General features: G+C 38.3%; 1 non-coding gene across 1 annotated transcript; it reads left to right on the forward strand.

The window, feature by feature from the left end:
- The first annotated feature begins 201 nt into the window (after positions 1-201).
- LOC127134041 (small nucleolar RNA R71) lies at positions 202-307 on the forward strand. Its single transcript, XR_007807821.1, has one exon. It is a non-coding gene; the product is annotated as a small nucleolar RNA R71 (small nucleolar RNA).
- Positions 308-19,475: the final 19,168 nt, after the last annotated feature.

The following is a 19,475-nucleotide window of genomic DNA, read 5'->3' on the forward strand; positions in this document are numbered from 1 at the left end:
TTCCACCTTGGGTCTCCTTTTTCTCTATTGATGCTCATTCAGTTCCCCATTGGTAATGGTTTTGGGCCATATCCTCAATTAGGTCACAAGCTTCAGGGTAAGGTTTGTTCATCAGCGCGCCACCTGCGGCAACGTCGATGCTCATCTTGGTGTTATAATGGAGTCCATTGTAGAAGGTATGAATGACCATCCATTATTCTCGGCCATGGTGTGGACAAACTCTTAATAGCTCTTTATATCTCTCCCAAGCTTCAAAAAACGGTTCTCCTTGGTTTTGAGTAAATCTAGTTCTTTGGTTTCAAAGAACAACAGTCTTACTAGGGGGAAATATCTAACAAGGAATACTCTCCTAAGGTCTTCCAAGGTAGTTATTGAATTAGCTGGAAGTGAATCTAGCCATGAACGTGCTCTATCCCTAAGGGAGAAACGGATCACATCCGATGAAGCGCCGTTAGATTTAAAAGTGTCGGCCAGTTGGATAAAAACTTTTAAATGTTGATTTGGGTTCTCGGTAGCGAGACCTGCGAATTAGTTCTGTTGCACTAATTGCAACAAAGACGGTTTTAGTTCGAAATTGTTAGCAGGAATAAGGGGGTTTACTATACTCGAACTAGGTTCCTCGTCAGAGGGTTGGGCAAATTCCTTAAGAGGTCTCCGGTCGCGATTCTCAGCCATAGCCTTCTTAATTCGGATGAGTAAGAGGCATGGACGAGTGTAACGTTCAGGTTCCGCTAAAGGATCTACTAGATTTCCGGTACTACAGGTTCTTCGCATTTATCGGCTAATAATGCCTTAGTCTAGACAGTGTAACAACAGGGTACGAAATTTGACGAAGTTGGTCCCCGACAAAGGCGCCAAAAACTTGATCGGTAGATTCGCTGGTGCACGAATCGCGTTAGAGTAATATAAAAGATTATCGATCCCACAAAGACCAAATCGTCAATCTATCGATTACTATCGTTACGATGTTTATCTAAGGCGGTATAAAAGAGATATTGGGGTTGCAAAATAACGGTAAATAATAAATGCAGTGCAGATAAAAACAGGTTTGAATGTATATCACGTCGGTTAAGTGATGTTTCGATTGTCTAAATAGAACTACTTATGAGGAAATATTTTCCACTCTTGAAAAGAATCCATTTAACAGGAACTGTCGCTTTCGCGTATTCAGAACCGAGTTTACCCTTAAATTAAGGCCTTTTATTGTCACTTATAAAAGGTGCGCAAAACGCTAAAATAGTAAACTTATTTTTAAGAAATAAGACTCGTAAACTCAGTTGAAAAGTGATTTCAATTTCGAAAGTTTTACCCAAGGAGTTTCCTGATTTTAAATCTATTAACGCGTCCGAAAACAGTTTAAAAAATCGTTTTTCCTTAAAGTGATTAAAATTCCTAGTTAACTAAGCCAGGGTGTTTTCGCACTCCTTGAATAGTTAAAACTAACCAAGTTTGTTTCACAAAACTCAAGTTAAAAATCAAAACAGCCTTTAAAGTATTTCTACAAATTCTATATGTGAAACATCTCTTTAACCGCAATCCTTACATTCTAACCTTTAAAAGATTTAGATAGACATGGTAATACCAACAAACATAACAATATTGATCATGATGAAAAGTTGTTTTAGAATGTGAGGCGTAAAGAACGAGTAAAGCGTGTAAAGTAAATAAAATAAAGCGTGGACAGAAATTAAATAAAGTAAAGCGTAGACAGAAATTAAATAAAGTAAAACGTAGACAGAAATTAAATAAAGTAAAGCATAGACAGAAATTAAATAAAGTAAAGCGAGACAGAAATTAAATAAAAGCGATAAAATAAGAACCTGCTCCAAACGGAGGCTTTATATCTGGTACAAGGAAAATAAACCTCCGACTCTGAAGATAAAGACGACAACAACTCAAAGTGACCCAACTCAATCTCACTAAGGTGCGATAACCCCCCGATGTGACGGATTACCGCTTTTACAGATGATGGATATACTCTTAGTGTTGTAAACTAAGTTGGATGATTTGAAAATGAAATGGAACAAACTATTTATAGAGGATTTCAACAGCTTGCAAAGACCATAGTGCCCTCAAATTTCTCCTTAGTGGAACGTGATTTGCAAAGGTGGTGCCCGCCATCCCTTCATGGCGCCCGCCATGTGTGTAAATGGGAAAGATCATGGGAACGTGGCGGTTACCTCCTGGTTGAGGGTTGATGAGTCATGGCTTCTCCTATGGCGGCCTCCATGTGTACCATATTCCCGAAAAACCCTAATTTTAGGTCTTTTTGCTTCGTTTCTTCTAAAAGGGTTCTGAAAGTGCTAAATATCTGAAAACAACATAAAAGAGAGCATAATACAAACAAAATGATAATAAAGTCCTAATAAACATGTGAAATCTGAGTAAAAAATACGGTGTGATTCAATGTGATCAAGAAGTCACACACGATACCCAGATGAATTAGGATTTCCAAGGCAAACCAACTCCAAACTCTTAATGATTTCTTGATGAAAATGTCATGTGAGGATCATGGGGATTCATATATGATACTCTGGGCCAATGTAGACCAATTATTGATTGAGCTCCTTGCAATTAGGGTTTCAAACCCTAGATATGAGCCTGATATATCAAAGGTGAGCATGTGCACTACCTACAAAAAGAGTTACACTATAAAATGACATATTTTTGATACTTTGGTTAGTAAATAAAGAAAAATGAAGTATGATACAATCAAATGGTGCTTGGTGATCTCTCCCAATGTAAACCAAATGAATGAGGGGTAAGGAGGATGCCAAGGTGTGATCCCAATGCTAATGCATATGATGAGAATATCATGAGGAATATTAGGGTCAAAATTGGGGTCTTACAGCTGCCCCTATTTAAGGACATTCTAACTGAGGAGATGAAGGTTAAAATCTTCACATCGACTTAGTAGAATGGGCTTAAATAACAACATATAGAAACAATTTTTGGTCCCTAAGAGACCTCATGATGCATATGATATGAATGTTAAGATAATCTTTGTGGGGAAAAAATGTTACCACAAAGGAAAAGAATCCGGAGAGACTGAAAGTCCGCAGAAGTATACTGCATTCCGTAAGGAAAACTCACTGGGGTGACACAGACTCTAGGGGGAAAAAGGTTGTGTGTAGGCCAGGTTACGACTTTAAAACTACTAGGGGACTCGAGGGACTCCACGAAAATAAATATATGGAAAGACTCAATCGAGGATAAAAGGAAAAATCCTGTAGGGGAAACGGGTAAATCAGAACAAGGCTGGAATACTTGGACCAAGCAGGAAACATCGATTTCACTAAGGAAATACGCACTCAAACTCAAATGGGGAAGAAACAATCTTCAACACAGGAGGAACATAAGTATATTATCTGCTACCGATTAGTGGGTAAGGGGATAACCACTGGGGGCAACCAGGAGGTGTATTCAATACCTGTTACTGGGTAAGAATAACCTACTGGGGAAAAGGCAAATAGGATTTACGGCTACCGGTTATTAGGCAGAAGACCGGAGAAAGAGAATATCTGTCACTGATTAAAGTGAACATATCAAGGATAGACTCAAAGGGAAAGAATATCTGTCATCGGTTAATATGAACATATCAAGGATAGACTCACCTGGGGACATTAGGAAGGATATTCGTCATCAGTTAAGATGAACATATCAAGGATAAACTGCCTGAAAAAGTAGGAATTATATATATCGGTTACTGGATAGAATACCGGGAAGAGAGTATCCGTCATCGATTAAGATGAACATATCAAGGATAAACTTTGAGGAGAAGCAAGATTTATAACTATTAGTTACTAGGAAGAAGACCACAAAGAAGAGGAAATCTGTCACCGATTCGGATGATCATATCAAGGATTAACCTTCTAGGGAACAAAATAGGGATTACAACTACCTTTTCACTGGGTAGAATGCCAAAGAGAGAATATCCATCACCGGTTAAGATGAACATATCAAGGATAGACTCAAAGAAGGGGAAGAAAATATATGTCACCCGTTAGGATGAGCATATCAAGGATAAACTTCCTGGGAGACGTCAAAACGAATCCGCTGGGGAGAAAAAGGGTACTTTTGTCGGATATTGGGGAAGAAGTGAAATACTTGCAATTTGAGAAGAATATTACCAGTTACTGGGTAATAGACTCTCAAGGGGACCAATAGCATCTATCTAGGTAAGATCTAGAAAGAAACGATCAATCAAAGACTCAACCCAGTGAGGATATAGCTCAAGGGGAGTGATTTCATCCAGATAATCAACTGAGGAGGAAGCTAAAATAACAATCATCCACGAGGAAATAACTCAGTGGCGAAATGAGAAAGGTTAAATTCTTTCTACTTAATGGGTTGACACTCTACAATTGAAAGAGGACAGACATAACAAATTTGCATGGGGGGAAAGGACACCACCGCTAATAGAGGATCAGAGAAATAATAAATCACAAAGTGCATGAAAATAATGAAATCTATGAATGTATATGTATATGTATATATATATGTATATATGATGATTATGTTGACAAAATGATCACAAAGGATACTGTAGAGGTAAATTCATGATCATCAAGCTATGGATAAGCAAGACATCAAATAACAAGAGTCGCCACCGTGCTTTTATTGTTTCCAGGGGAAAAGGGAAAAGTACGAACAAAACCCAAAAGTAAGAAGTTTTCAAATCAAAACTAATAAAATGTCAAAGATTAAAGGTAAGGGGGTTGGTTACACAGAGGGAAGGTGTTAACACCCAAAGTGTCCTAGGTAGGGGTGGCAAAACGAGCTCGGCCCGCTGGGCATGCCCGTTTTGCCCGCACTTTTGTGCGGGGAGGGCCAAGGATTTATGCCCTCACCCTCAAATGTGTCCGCCCCGCCCCGCCCCGTTTTTTTCGCAGGCTTTTGCGGGCACGTGTATTTACATGAATTTTTGCATTTTTAGGCTTAAAGAGTGCAGTGTCTGCGGGCTTTGCCCACCCCGCCCTCACTTTTTTGCGGGAAGGGTCTAAGTTTTAGGCCCACATTCTCAACAATGACCGCCCCGCCCCGCCCCGTTTTTTTGCGAGCTTTTAAGGGGCGGGCCTAAACGGGGCGGGCATGCCCGTTTGCCACCCATAATCCTAGGTACTCCTAGGGAGCCCTTTTTTGTGTGCATATGTATTTTGGACAAAGTGATGCTTACAAACAAATAAAATGGGGGGATGAGAAAAGAATTCATTAATTATATTTTTTAATTGACAAGACCTTAGGACTTATGCCTACGTACCAACATAACAATGAAGGATCAAAACCTCGTAGTTCGTGGTATAATTTTCAAAGTAGATGTATTGCTTTTAACAAAAGTTAAGTTTGAAAGGCACCAAGGTCTAAATTGGTTTGAATGAGTTAGTTCTTTTTGGCTTTTGAAAATTTGAAGTCAAGTATAGTTAAGTTTATTTACAAGTTTGATTTAAGAAAAGAAGTTTGAAAATGCAATGGAATAAGGCCAAAGTTTATAATTTGCAAAGGGTCTAAGTTAAGAAAATGACAAGTTCAAACAAAGAAGTTTTAAAAGGGGGAAGCGATTTTGAAATGAAAGAGATTGGGAGGAGATGAAGAGACTAATCCTAAGCACAAATTTAAAAGTTAAGAGTTGAAAAGATCTGACCGATGGGTAGCAATCCAATAGACAAGAATGTCATATAAAAACCGTAAATTCCCTTCGATATTAGAATCAAGTAACAAATAATGCATACAATATTAACTTGAAGAGCAAGGCATTAAATAAAGATATCCACATCCAAGCTTTCGCCACTCCATGATCTCCTTCAAATTTGCTCATGTAACAGATGAATTCCATAAGTCACAGGTTCAAAATAACAGCTTCACAATGATCATGTTGCAGATGAACTCAAAGAGACTTCAATGATGTATCAGATGAACTTTCAAATTTCAAGCACTTGGTTACATGAAAGTTGGTATTGGCCAAGTCCTTTTGCATAGGGATGTTTCCTAAATCCTAAGTCCAATTGTCCAAGATCAAACCAACAGTCCACATAATAGTTTTTTAGGGTTTTTGTTTCTTATTATGTACATTAATGGTCAAAGACCAATACAAACAAACAAAATATACACAAATAAGATATATCACACAATATGGTCCAAGTGGACAAAGTGAAAAATCATTAATATAAACAATTAGAATGGTATGAATAATGGCAAGTGAATAGAGCTTAAAAATTAAAGTGCATTAAAAGTAAATGCCTTGAAACTAAATGTTAGTTGTTAATGAATTAGAAGTTAGTATTATTTTTGTTTTTGCTTTTTATTTTAAGTCATTCTTTGGAGAACACTTAACTCACTTATCACAAGCATGGATCCTTGAACCAAGACATCTTCCAAAGGAAGGAAAAACAACGAAGTTTCCACACAATACTATGAAAGAGGGGAGACTTACAATCTCACTAACTAGAATGCTATTCCTTTTTGTGTCAAAAATTTAGCGCTATGTTAAGCAATCGTAATTGGACTTATGTAGAAGTCACAACTATTTGAGGTCAGGCAATAAAATTTTGGTGTTAATGCATGTTAGAAACATAGTATAATGGACTACGCTCATGAAACATACCACACACAAAAAGAATATGCAAAAGAGGTGGCATAATCTCATCCATACTTATGTTGATTTTTCAATCAACTAGCCTTAGGATTTAGAGACATCATAGACCAAATGAAATGAATGCATAAAGAAGGGGAATTAGATGAAGAGGGAGGGGAATGGATCAAAACTCAAATTGATCAAAGGAGGACTTTTACCAAATTAAGATCATTCATTCATTTTGGGAGATGGAATTTACATTTCATCAATCCCCTAAATCCAATGATCTTAACCTAGCAAAGTCAAATCAACCTTGACCAACGCCCAACAACACAAGTCAAACTTATACAAACCATCAAAATAGCTCAACATAATCATTTGGCATTTATTCAATTTAAAATATTAAAAATAAAGCATTAAATTAAATATGGTTTGTCAAATTCCTAAAACCTCATCAAACACCAAAGAAATGGCCATGAGATTTATCATAGGTCAAACAAGGTCAAAGGACCTTGGAGAAAAAATTTCAGAATTTTTAGAGACTTAAAAGTATTTTTAAATAATTAAAAAAAATTAAAAAAATAAATTAAGTCATGAAAAATATTAATAATGATTCAAAAAATAGTTTTAGTTCAAAATATGAAAGATGAATTTATTTATATTTTTTTGGTGAAACTCTCATATTTTTTGGATCAATATTAAAATTAATATGAATTAATAAAAATCAAATGAAATAAAATGAAAATCAGAAAATTAAAAAAACGTGGACCACTTGATCTCCCTCATTAATTGAGGTGGCAGATCAAGTGGATGGAAACGTGCGTTCCATGGTGGAACTCAGTCTGCGCGCCACACGCGTGGTAATCACAACCAACGCCCAAGATTAAAACATTTTAAATGAGATCAATAGCTCAGAACCTGTCCAGTACACCACCGACGTTAGACCTCCGGTCACCTTCTTAGGCGAGGTCCACCGGACTAGTTCACTCATCACCATCAAGAAAATGAAAAAAAAGGACATGATCTGAAAGAAAAAAAGGCGTAGAGCACGAATATGACCTCAATTTTAACTAACTCCACACATATAGAAAGATATGAGGAATTGAATTTTGAGGTGTGTCAACTGAGTTGCTTCGATTTGACCTCAAAGCAACTCAATCTTCTTGCCTACATTGGTAGGACTTCAGACAATCAAAGATCCAAGAGAATTGATGAGAATTGAGTGAGAATCGAAGAGAAGAAGTTTTCTGAAGTTTACCTTCAATGCTGTGCAGAAATGCGTCTTGCTTGCTTCAAACCTGATCTGATCAAACATGAGAAGCTTGCAGAAGAGGTTTGGCAATGGTACAAAGCTTTGGATCCTAGAGTTTTTGAATCTCCAAACAGTGAGATTCAAACTTAATATTCAAGTTGAAAATTCTCAGGTTTTCCTTTGAATGGCAAGGGTTTCAATTGGGGGGGGAAGCTGGCGTGCAAGGTGTGTTTAAAATGAGCTCCAAGGGCCTGTATTTATAGCATTTGAGAGTGATATTTGCACACTTGAAAAATTTCTAAATTTGGACATGGTGATGCACAAGCTTGCATGGGCGTGTACAGGCCCATGAAGCAATCCAATTTGATCAATGTACAACTGTTCTGAAGTTCAAATGAGGCTCGGATGTCAAGGCAATATGAAATGGGATTTTGAATATTTGATTTCTTCCAATGATACAGCCCTGCTAAGACCATGCGCAACCCTAGCAAATCTCATCTAAAATGCATGAAATTGGGTTCTTTGGAAAGCTTAGATCAAGGGGAACAACTTTCATGTTGGACATGTTTTTATTTGGAACATGGATCATGGTGAATTTTGAGGTGGAAGTTTGGAAATTTCAACATGTTGAAAAATTTTCTAAGTGCTAAGCCATATATCTCAATATTCCACCTTGCTTAACTTTTTATGTGAGCTTTAAATGAGACAAGTGTCTTCATCAAAGTTGTAGCTCTTTAAACGACCTTCAAAAGGGTCACCAATTTCATTTCATTTGGTTTTATAATGATAGAGTTATGCATTTTTGAAGTTGAGGAAAATCACTTGTTCAATGGTATAGGGCAAAAATGACCTATAATGTATCCTCATATCACATGCTCATAAAAGTTGCATTAGCTCACACTCCAAACATCAAAGTCGAAGTAGACATATTGAATTTGATTATGCAACTTGGAAATATTTAACCTCATAAAAATTGAGCAAGTTATGGCCTTGGGAAGTTGACTTTCAAATTAGGGTTTAAACAAAATGACCTATAATGTTTCAACATAGAAAATGATTTTCCAAGCAAAAATAGCTCTAGGGTTCAACATGAAAGTTGTTTTGAATATCAGTTAGAGTAAAATTTCTCTTGTACTCGTTTTCATATGGTGAAAATTGTAGGAGATAGGGTCTAGGGAGACCCAGTTTTGAGCAGATGAATTCATCTGGCCAACCACCATCAACCAACTTGCTAACCTTCAATTCTATTTACTTTCTAGGCTCATGGTAGATCATATATGCATAATATGATGAATGTTTAAGTGTTCCTTGATAATTTTGATCAATTGGTGAGATAGCTTGTTGGAGAAGTTACTTAAGATACCCAGTCAAACTAGGGTTTCCAAGGCAAATCACATCAAAACTCTTGAAGAATACTTGATAAATATGACATGTAAAGATCATTGGGATTCATATATGATGCTTTGAGACATTGTGGATCAATCTTTGATTGTGATCTTAGCCATGAGGGTCTCAAACCCTAGATGTGAACTTGATAGATCAATGGTGGTCATGCCTTACCTACAAAAGAGTGAGGCAAATACAAAGACATATTTTTTGGTTAGTAAAATGACAACATACAAGTATGATACAATTATATAATGTTTGGTGATCTCTCCTGAAAAATCCAAATGAAAGAGGGGTAAGGAGGATGCCAGGGTGGGATCCCAATGCCAATGCATATGATGAGATAGCATGAGGGATCTTAGGGTCAAAATTAGGGTCTTACAGCTGCCCCTATTTAAGAACGTCCTAACTGAGGAGGTGAAGGTTAAAACCTTCACATCGACTCAGTAGAATGGGCTTAAATAACAACATAGAAACAAATTTTTGGTCCCTAAGAGACCTCATGATGCATATGGTATGGATATAGAAGCGAATTCTCTTTGGAGAAATGTTGCCACAAAGGAGAAGAAATCAGAGAGACCGAATATCCACAAGAGCATAATGCATTCCATAAGGAAAACTCGCCGGGGAGACAGAGACTCTGGGGAAAAAGGTGTTATGAGTAGGCCAGGCTACGACTTGAAAACTGTTGGGGGGACTAGAGAATTCCATAAAAAATGGAAAGACCTAGTCGGGTAAACAAAACGTCTGCATGGGAAACAAGTAGATCAGGATAAATTTGACATACTCGAATCATGCAGGAAAAACGATTTTACTAAGGAAATGCGCACTCAACTCAACTGGGGGATGACTCACTGGGAATCCCCACCAAGAGGGAGTATTCATTACCGGCTACTGGGTAAGAACAACCTTGTTGGGGGAAAACTGCAGAAATAGGATTTACAACTACCAGTTATTGGGCAGAAGACCAAGGACGAGAATATCCGTCAACCGTTAGGGTGAACATATCAAAGATAGACTTAAAAGGAAAGAAAACCCGTCATCGGTTAGGATGAACATATCAAGGATAGACTTGTCTGGGATGTCAAGGAGGATATCTGTCACCGATTAAGATTGACATATCAAGGATAAGCCAACTGAACAAAAAGTCGGAATTACATCTATCGAGTACTGGATAGGATACCAATAAAGAGAAAATCGGTCACCGATTAGGATGAACATATCAAGGATAGACTCTGTTGAGGGAAAGTAGGATTTACAACTACCGGTTACTGGGTAGAAAACCACAAAGAGAAGGAAACATGTCATCGATTAGGATGAACATATTTAGGATTAACTCTCTGGGGAACAAAATAGGGATTACAACTACCTTTTTAATGGGTAGAATACCACAAGATGAGAGTATCCGCCATCGGTTAGGATGAACATATCAAGGATAAACTCAAACATGGGAAGAAAGATATCAGTCACCGGTTAGGATGAACATATCAAGGATATACTTCCGGAAAAAATGAATCCATTAGGGACTCTACTGATGGGGAAAACAGGGGTACTTTTGCCGGGTATTAGGCAAGAAGTAACGAACTGCAAACTAATAAGAATACCACCAATTACTGGGTAATAAACTCTTAGGGAACCCAAAGCATCTATCTAGGCAAGAGCTAGAAAGAAATGATCAATCAAGACTCAACCCAATGAGGATATAACTCAAGGGGAATGATTCCATCCAGATAATCAACTAGGGAGGAAACTAAAACAATACTCATCCCGACACTCTACAATTGAAGGATGATAGACGCCAGATTTGTTTGGGGATAAAGTACCACCATAACAGAGAATAAGGATCTCAAATAATGAATCAGAAAAAAGGATGATGCAATTATGAAACTCTGAGTGTATATGTATATGTATATGTATATGTATATATGCTGATTATGCTGACAAAACGATCGCAAAGGATACAAAGGTGTCGCAAAATTTGAATCATCGGTACAATCCTCGGTCAATCCAAAAAATAAGGAGACGAATGCTGGAGAAAAGAGAGATCAATATCTCACAGGCTCCACCCTAACCGGGGAAGGAGGAGATCTTCTGAGGAAAGGAAACATTATCGAATCTGCGGGGAATTTTAAGTCAACACCATATTGAATGGGGAGACAACCATACAAAGGATAAATGCAAATAGTTGCTCAAAAACCAGGAGGAAACTTTGACTGGGAGTAAGTCGGATGGCAACTGGTGGGGAAAACAAAGTTCTACTCCCATCACGCAAACTGCTAAGGAAACCCTCCTCACTCTACTAGAGATCAAAACTAGCTGGGTGATCACTGATTCTGCTAAGAACTTATGCAAAAACTTCGTTGGGGACAAACACTCCGCAGGGGAACTAAATCAACTAAATGAGTCGGGGATAACCAAGGGTTAACTGCTGGAGAACCATTAATGCTTCACACTTAGGACTTGTTGTTTTTCGAAATACTGTTGATATTGCTTTTAAAATTGCTTTTATATGTTTTGATATAAAATTTTAATTTTCAAAGATGATCATAATAAAATTTAAACTATCTGGCTGAAACAAATAAGAGTAGAAACAATTGGATAAAAGCTCAACTTTATTTAATAGAATGATAGTCTGTAAATGACAAGACTCCATAGATCTTTACAAAGTTGAAAATGGTAATTTACATGGAAAATGGTTACATTGAATACAATTGACCACTAATCCTTCTACCAACTCTTGATATCCACTATGCTCTTGGCCGCTACTGGGGACGATGAATTGATGTCAACCCTTGTGCTCAACAAAGTTTCTCCAAAACTGGAAGATCAGCATAATGTAGTTACTTGCCAAAAATCCCTAATTTTTGCATAAGTTGCCCCAAGGTGGGGTACTCAACTTATCTAGGCATGATCTAGAAAGAAACAGTCAATCAAGACTCAACCAAATAAAGATATAACTCAAGGGGAGTGATTCCGTCCAGATAAACAACTGGGGAGGAAACTGAAGTAATAATCATCCACGAGGAACAACTCAGTGGGGAAGAGGAGAAAGGTTAAAGTCTTTCTGCCTAAGGGGCTGACGCTCTACAGTTGACGGAGGACAGACACCGAGGTTTATATGGGGATAAAGTACCGCCATAGCAGAGAATGAGAATCTCAAACCAACAAGTTAATCCGATGTGATGATGCAAATATGCAATTATGAAATTATATTAATGTATATGTATATGTATATATATGATGATTATGCTGACAAAACGATCACAAAGGATACAAAGGCGTCACAAAGAATTTGAATCATCAGTACAATCCTCGGTCAATCCACAAAAAGAGGGAGACAACCACTAGAGAACAGAGAGATCAACAACGCAAAGGCTCAAATCTAGCCGAGGGAGGAGATTTGCTGAGGAGAGGAATCATTATCAAGTCTGCAAGGAATTTTAGGTCAACACCATATCAAATGGGAGATAACCATACAAAAGATAAACACAAATAGCTGCTCAGAAACCAAGAGGAAACTCTGACTGGGAGCGAGTCGGATGGCGACTGGTGGGGGGAACCAACGCGATCTACCGGGGAAAACAACTTACTCTGCTGAAGATCATCCCTGCTGAGGAAACACAAACTCCGTTAGGGAAAACAGAAACTCTGCCAGGGAAATAACACACTGCAAGGTACTGATTCAACCAACTCAGCTGGGGAAAAGAATCGAAGCTCCGCTAGGGATGAAACACTCTCCAGAGGAAATGGATCAACACAAACAACTAGGGATACCCGAAGGGTTAACTGCTTGGGGAACCTCTGATGCTTAGAACTTAAGGACTTGCTGCTCTTTGAAGTGCTGTTGATACTTCCTTTTAATTGCTTTGAAAAAAAAATCTTGTTTTTATATGTTTTAAGAAAAAAATATTTTGATTAAAAAAATTTAAATTTCCAAAATGATCATAATAAAATTTAAACTATTGGCTAAAGTAAATAAGAGTAGAAATAATTGGACAAAAGCTCAACTTTATTTAATGGGATGGTAGTCTGTAAATGACAAAACTCCATAGATTTTTACAAAGTTGAAAATGGTAATTTACATGGAAAAGGGATACATTGAATACAAATGATCCTTAATCCTTCTACCAACTCTTGATATCCATTGTGCTCTTGATCGCTACTAGGATGATGAATCGATGTCAACCCTCGTGCTCAACTAAGGTCTTTCCGATATTGGTCGATCAACAGACTGCAGTTACTTGCCATAATCCCTAATTTTTGCATAAGTTTCCCCAAGGCGGGGTACTCAACTTATCGGGAATTTTTTTTCTGTTTTTATTTCTCTAATTTTTGCCTGGATCTCCCTTTTGGATTTTCAATCCACCGAGATGCTCATTTTTGCCTAAGTCGCCCTTTCGAGTTTTCAACTTAGCGAGTTATTCTTTTCTTTTTAGGCGAAGTATTTCTTGACTGCATCTGAATTCACAGGACGAGTGAACTCTTCACCATCCATAGTTGTAAGAATCAAAGCACCACCTGAAAAAGCTCTTTTAACAACATATGGGCCTTCATAATTAGGAGTTCATTTTCCCCTAGAATCTGGTTTGGACGACAAGATCTTCTTGAGCACAAGGTCACCTTCTCTGAACACACGAGGTCTGACCTTCTTATCATAAGCTTTCTTCATCCTCTACTGATATAACTAACCATGACACATGGCAGTCAATCTCTTCTCTTCAATTAAATTCAGTTGATCAAACCTGGTCTGACACCATTCAGCCTCAGTCAACTTGGCTTCCATGAACACACGCAATGAAGGAATCTCAACCTCTACGAGGAGCATTGCTTCCATACCATATACAAGAGAAAAAGAGGTTTCCCCTATTGAAGTATGGATGGATGTATGATACCCATGCAAAGCAAATGGGAGAATCTCATGCCAATCCTTATATGTGACAACCATCTTCTGAATAATCTTCTTAATGTTCTTATTTGCAGCTTCAACATCCCCATTCATCTTTGGTATGTAGGGAGAAGAATTATGATATGCAATCTTAAAATCTTTGCAAAGAGCTTCCACCATATTGTTATTCAAGTTCGATCTATTGTGAGTAATGATCTTACTTGGAACACCATAACGGCATATGATCTGATTCTTGATAAACCTTACAACAACTTGCTTGGTTACATTTGCATATGATGCCACTTCAACCCATTTTGTGAAGTAGTCAATTGCCACTAAAATGAAACGATATCCATTAGAAGCTTTGGGCTCAATCATATCAATTCCCCACATGGAGCAGGGCCATGGGGAAGAAATAGCATTCAATAGTGTCAGAGGAACATGAATCTTATCAGCATATATTTGACACTTGTGGCATTTCTTAACAAACTTGCAATAGTCAGATTCCATTGTCAGCCAATAGTAACCTACTCGCAACATCTTCTTTGCCATTGCATGTCCATTGGAATGAGTACCAACGGAACCTTCATGCACTTCAGTCATCAACAAGTTTGCTTCGTGTCCATCCATGCATCTGAGTAAAACCATCTCGAAGTTTCTCTTATACAATATACCACCATTCAAGTAGAAATTACCGACTAATCATATCAAAGTCTTCTTATCTTTCAAAGATGCCCCAGACGGGTAAATTTGACTTTGGAGGAAACAGTTAATGTCGTAATACCACAGCTTCTCATCTTTGTTTTCTTCAACAGCAAACACATGAGCTGGCCTATCAAGACGCATCACAGATAAGTTGGGAACTTTATTCCAATATTTCACTAAAATCATAGACGCAAACGTTGCAAGGGCATCTGCTATCCGGTTTTCATCTCGAGGGATATGATGAAACTCAACTTTTGTAAAGAAAGTTGAAATCCTCCTCGCATAATCTCTATACGAGACCGAACCAGGTTGGTTCATTTCCCAATCTCCTTTGATCTGATTCACAACCAAAGTGGAATTTCCAAAGACATCTAAGTACGTGATTCTGAGATTCATGGCCTCTTCAAGCCCCATAATGCAAGCTTCATATTCTGCCATATTTGTTGTACACTTGAAAGTCAATCTAGCTGTAAATGGTAGATGCATGCCTTGAGGAGTAATGATCATTGCCCCAATGTCATTTCCATAATGATTAACAGCTCCATCAAATACCATGCCCCAATGGGAACCAGGTTCTGGCCCTTCTTCAAGCAATGGTTCATCACAATCTTTCATTTTCAAGTATAAAATCTCTTCATCAAGAAAGTCATAATGCGCTGACTGGTAATCTTCAATCGGTTCGTGAGCCAAATGGTCAACCAAGATACTACCTTTGATCGCTTTCTGAGATCGGTATTCGATATCATACTCTAATAACAACATCTGCCAACGAGCAATCCTCCCAGTTAAAGCAGGCTTCTCAAATATATACTTGATCGGATCCATTTTGGATATCAACCAAGTGGTATGGTTTAACATATATTGACGCAGACGCTTAGCAGCCCAAGCCAATGCGCAACAAGTATTCTCAAGCATAGAATACCGAGTCTTACATTCGGTGAACTTCTTACTGAGGTAGTAAATTGCAAATTCTTTCTTTCCAGTCTCATCTTGCTGACCTAGAATATAACCCATACTGTCTTCAAGCATAGTCAAATACATGATCAATGGTCTTCCTTCAACAGGTGGAGACAAAATCGGAGGCTCAAGCAGATTTTGTTTGATATTGTCAAAAGCTTTTTGGCAGTCTTCGGTCCAATCACAAGACTGATCTTTCTGAAGAAGCTTGAATATAGGCGCACATATGGCATTCATGTGGGAAATGAATCTGGAGATATAATTCAAGCGGCTGAGAAAACCTCTGACTTGCTTCTCAGTTTTGGGCGCATGCATCTCTTGTATTGCTTTAACCTTGGCAGGATCAACTTCAATACCTTTCTCGCTGACAATAAACCCCAACAACTTACCAGAACGAACACCAAAAGTACACTTATTGGGATTCAAGCGGAGTTTATACTTCCTCAAACACTGGAATAGCTTCAACAAATGCTCAACATGTTCCTCTTTATTAATTGATTTAGCAATCATGTCATCGACATATACTTCAATCGCTTTATGCATCATATCATGAAAAAGAGTAGTCATTGCTCTTTGGTAAGTTACACTAGCATTCTTTAAACTAAAAGGCATCACTCTATAATAGAATGTTCCCCAAGGTGTAATGAATGTGGTCTTCTCCATATCTTTGGGTGCCATCTTGATCTGATTATATCTGGAAAATCCATCAATAAACGAAAAGACTTTGAATTTAGCAGTATTGTCTACCAACATATCAATTTGTGGCAGAGGGAAATCATCTTTCAGATTGGCTTTATTCAAATCTCTGTAATAAACACACATGCGGACTTTTCCATCTTTCTTCGGCACATGCACAATATTGGCCACCCATTGCGGATACTCAGCGGTCACAAGGAAACCGACGTCAATCTGTTTTTGCACTTCTTCTTTGATCTTCACAGCCAAATCAGGATGCGTTCTTCTTAACTTCTGCTTGACTAGCGGGCATTCTGGCTTCAACGACAATCTATGCTCCACAATCTCAGAATCTAAACTAGGCATGTCTTGATATGACCAAGCAAACATATCTAAATACTCTCGAAGAAGATCAATCAACCCCTTCTTGACATCTAGACACAGTCGAGACCCAATCTTGACTTCCTTCACATCATCCTTGGAACCCAAGTTGACTAACTCAATCTTCTCTTAGAATGGCTAAATGGTCTTTCCATCTTGCTTAAGAAGACGAGATAATTCATCACTCACTTCTACATCACTTTCCTCCTCAGCCTCAAACACAGGGAATTTAAAATCTGGAGAAGGATAAGGATCATTGTATTCAATGGGGTTAGGAACCAACCTGCATAATAATTTGATATTTTGATTTTAGAGAAGTGGATTTGTGACCAAATATTATGCAGATGGATAATTATGTAGTTATTTATGTTTTTTGTGATTGCCATTTTCAGAATAAAGCAAAAAGTAAAAACAAACATCATAGATGTGGATGAATAGAATTAATTTTATTAATGATCAATTTGAAAATGCCCAACAATGTTCTCTTCTCCCTTAGGCATATGAGAATGATTTTGAAAACATATAAAAGTAATTACTTAGATCGATGCAAAATAACAGGAACATCAACAACGGTCCAATTGTTGCAAGCCTTTCCATGCATCACAAAATTGGTGCAGTCTTCCTCTTCGTCATCTTCTAGCACAATAGCTAAGTGTTGTTCATTGCCATGAATGAACCCTTCGCTACGGAAGATAAGTTGCATATATTCAGACCTTGCGGTTGATGAACCTTTCTGGAACCCCAAACCGGTTATGCCTTTGTTGTCGGAGACCTCTACCATGCACCCCCACTGGTCAACATTGACTTCTTCTACAATCTTCTTGGCATCTTTCAATAAGGACATAGGTACCCCGACTCTCTTTTCATCAGCAATAGACAAGGCTTGGAACAGAGTTCCAACCTCATCCTCAGCTTCAACATAAAGAAAGATGATAGGTGGCTAACCAACATCGCCTTCTCCCCACCAACAATCACAAGCTTTCCATTCTTCACAAATTTAAGTTTCTGATGCAAAGTGGAGGTAACAACTCCTGCCTCATGGATCCATGGCCTTCCCAACAAGCAACTGTAGGCCGAGTGGATATCCATTACTTGAAAAGTAATTTGAAAATCACTCGGACCTATCTTAACCAGAAGGTCCACTTCACCAATAACTGTTTTGCGCGAATCGTCAAAAGCTTTGACGATTACACCGCAATACCTCATAGGCGCTCCTTGGTATGATAACTTTGACATATTTGACTTTGGCAGCACATTCAGTGACGACCCGGTGTTAACAAGCACATTTGACAAAGCATCCTCTTTGCAATTCATAGAAATGTGCAAAGCCAGATTATGATTTCTGCCCTCCTCGGAGAGTTCTTCATCACAAAAGCTAAGATTATTGCACGAATGATGTTAGCCACGATATGATCGAATTGATCCACTGTAACATCATGTTCTACAAAAGCTTGTCCCAGAACTCTTTGCAGTGCTTCTCTGTGTGCTTCAGAATTCATGAGCAGAGACAACACTGAGATTTTTAAGGGGGTTTGGAGCAGATGCTCCACCATATTAAATTCATTCCTTTTGATTAACCGAAGTACTTCATCATCATCGTTAGCCTTCAAATCGTTGGATTCACCAGACTTAACCTATGAAGGACCAACTGGATCTAAAACAGGCCCTTCTACCTTCTTTCCAACAACTGATTCTTCCTTATCCTTTCGGAACACCGACCCAAACACACAACCACTGTAGGTTACCTTGGTAACATCAGCAATGCTCACCACAGAGCTAGTCGTAGGTAACGGGACCTCTTGGCCAACTTCTATCATTGTAGCATTATACTGATACGACACAGCTTTATTAGATGAATACGGGACTGGGCCCGCTAACCGTATAACCAACAGAGATACTGATCTATTGCTGACATTGTTACTGTTGATGTTGTCGTACTGAATTACCAGTCTCTCTGGCTGCTTGAAAATGGGAACTATGACATTTACATTGTCATCTACATGACAGGATTGAACAATTTGAATCATTCCTTCATCCATCAGTCGTTGGATGTCCCTTTTCATAACTTCGCAACCCCTTGAATTAATACTGCAAACATCACAACAATCATGGTCATGCTCACAATCACTCACCATACAAATGTCCTTATGCATCTCCATCAAGGATCTTCGGATAAAACGCACATCAAAAACCTTAAACTCGCCAGGGCAACCATCCATCATATTTACAAAAGAGTTCCCATGGGCGGGTAATGGATTTGCTTTCACATTCGGTGCTCGGTCCTCAAAGAACACCATTCCACTCTTCATCAACTTCTGAACCTCAAACTTGAGCGGATAACAATTCTCGATATCATGTCCGGGTGCTCCTTGATGAAAAGCACAACGGAGCTCAGGCTTGTACCACCGTGGAAGTGGTTCTGGAATTTGTGGCAGGTTTCTTGGTTAGATTAGGTTCTTGAAAACCAAAGACGGGTATAATTCTGCATAAGACATAGGAGTCGGGTCGAAAGAGACCTTCTTCCTCTTGAAGTTTTGTTGATGATGATTTTTGTTGGTATTGTTGTTGCTGTAGGTGTTTGCTCGTTGTTGTGGTTGTTATTGTTGATGTTGTGGTTGTTGAACTGGTGTTGATTGTTGATTAGAAAACACAGGGATAACTGA

This window comes from Lathyrus oleraceus, chromosome 3 (assembly GCF_024323335.1).
Source record: "Lathyrus oleraceus cultivar Zhongwan6 chromosome 3, CAAS_Psat_ZW6_1.0, whole genome shotgun sequence".
Classification (NCBI taxonomy): Eukaryota; Viridiplantae; Streptophyta; class Magnoliopsida; order Fabales; family Fabaceae; genus Lathyrus; species Lathyrus oleraceus.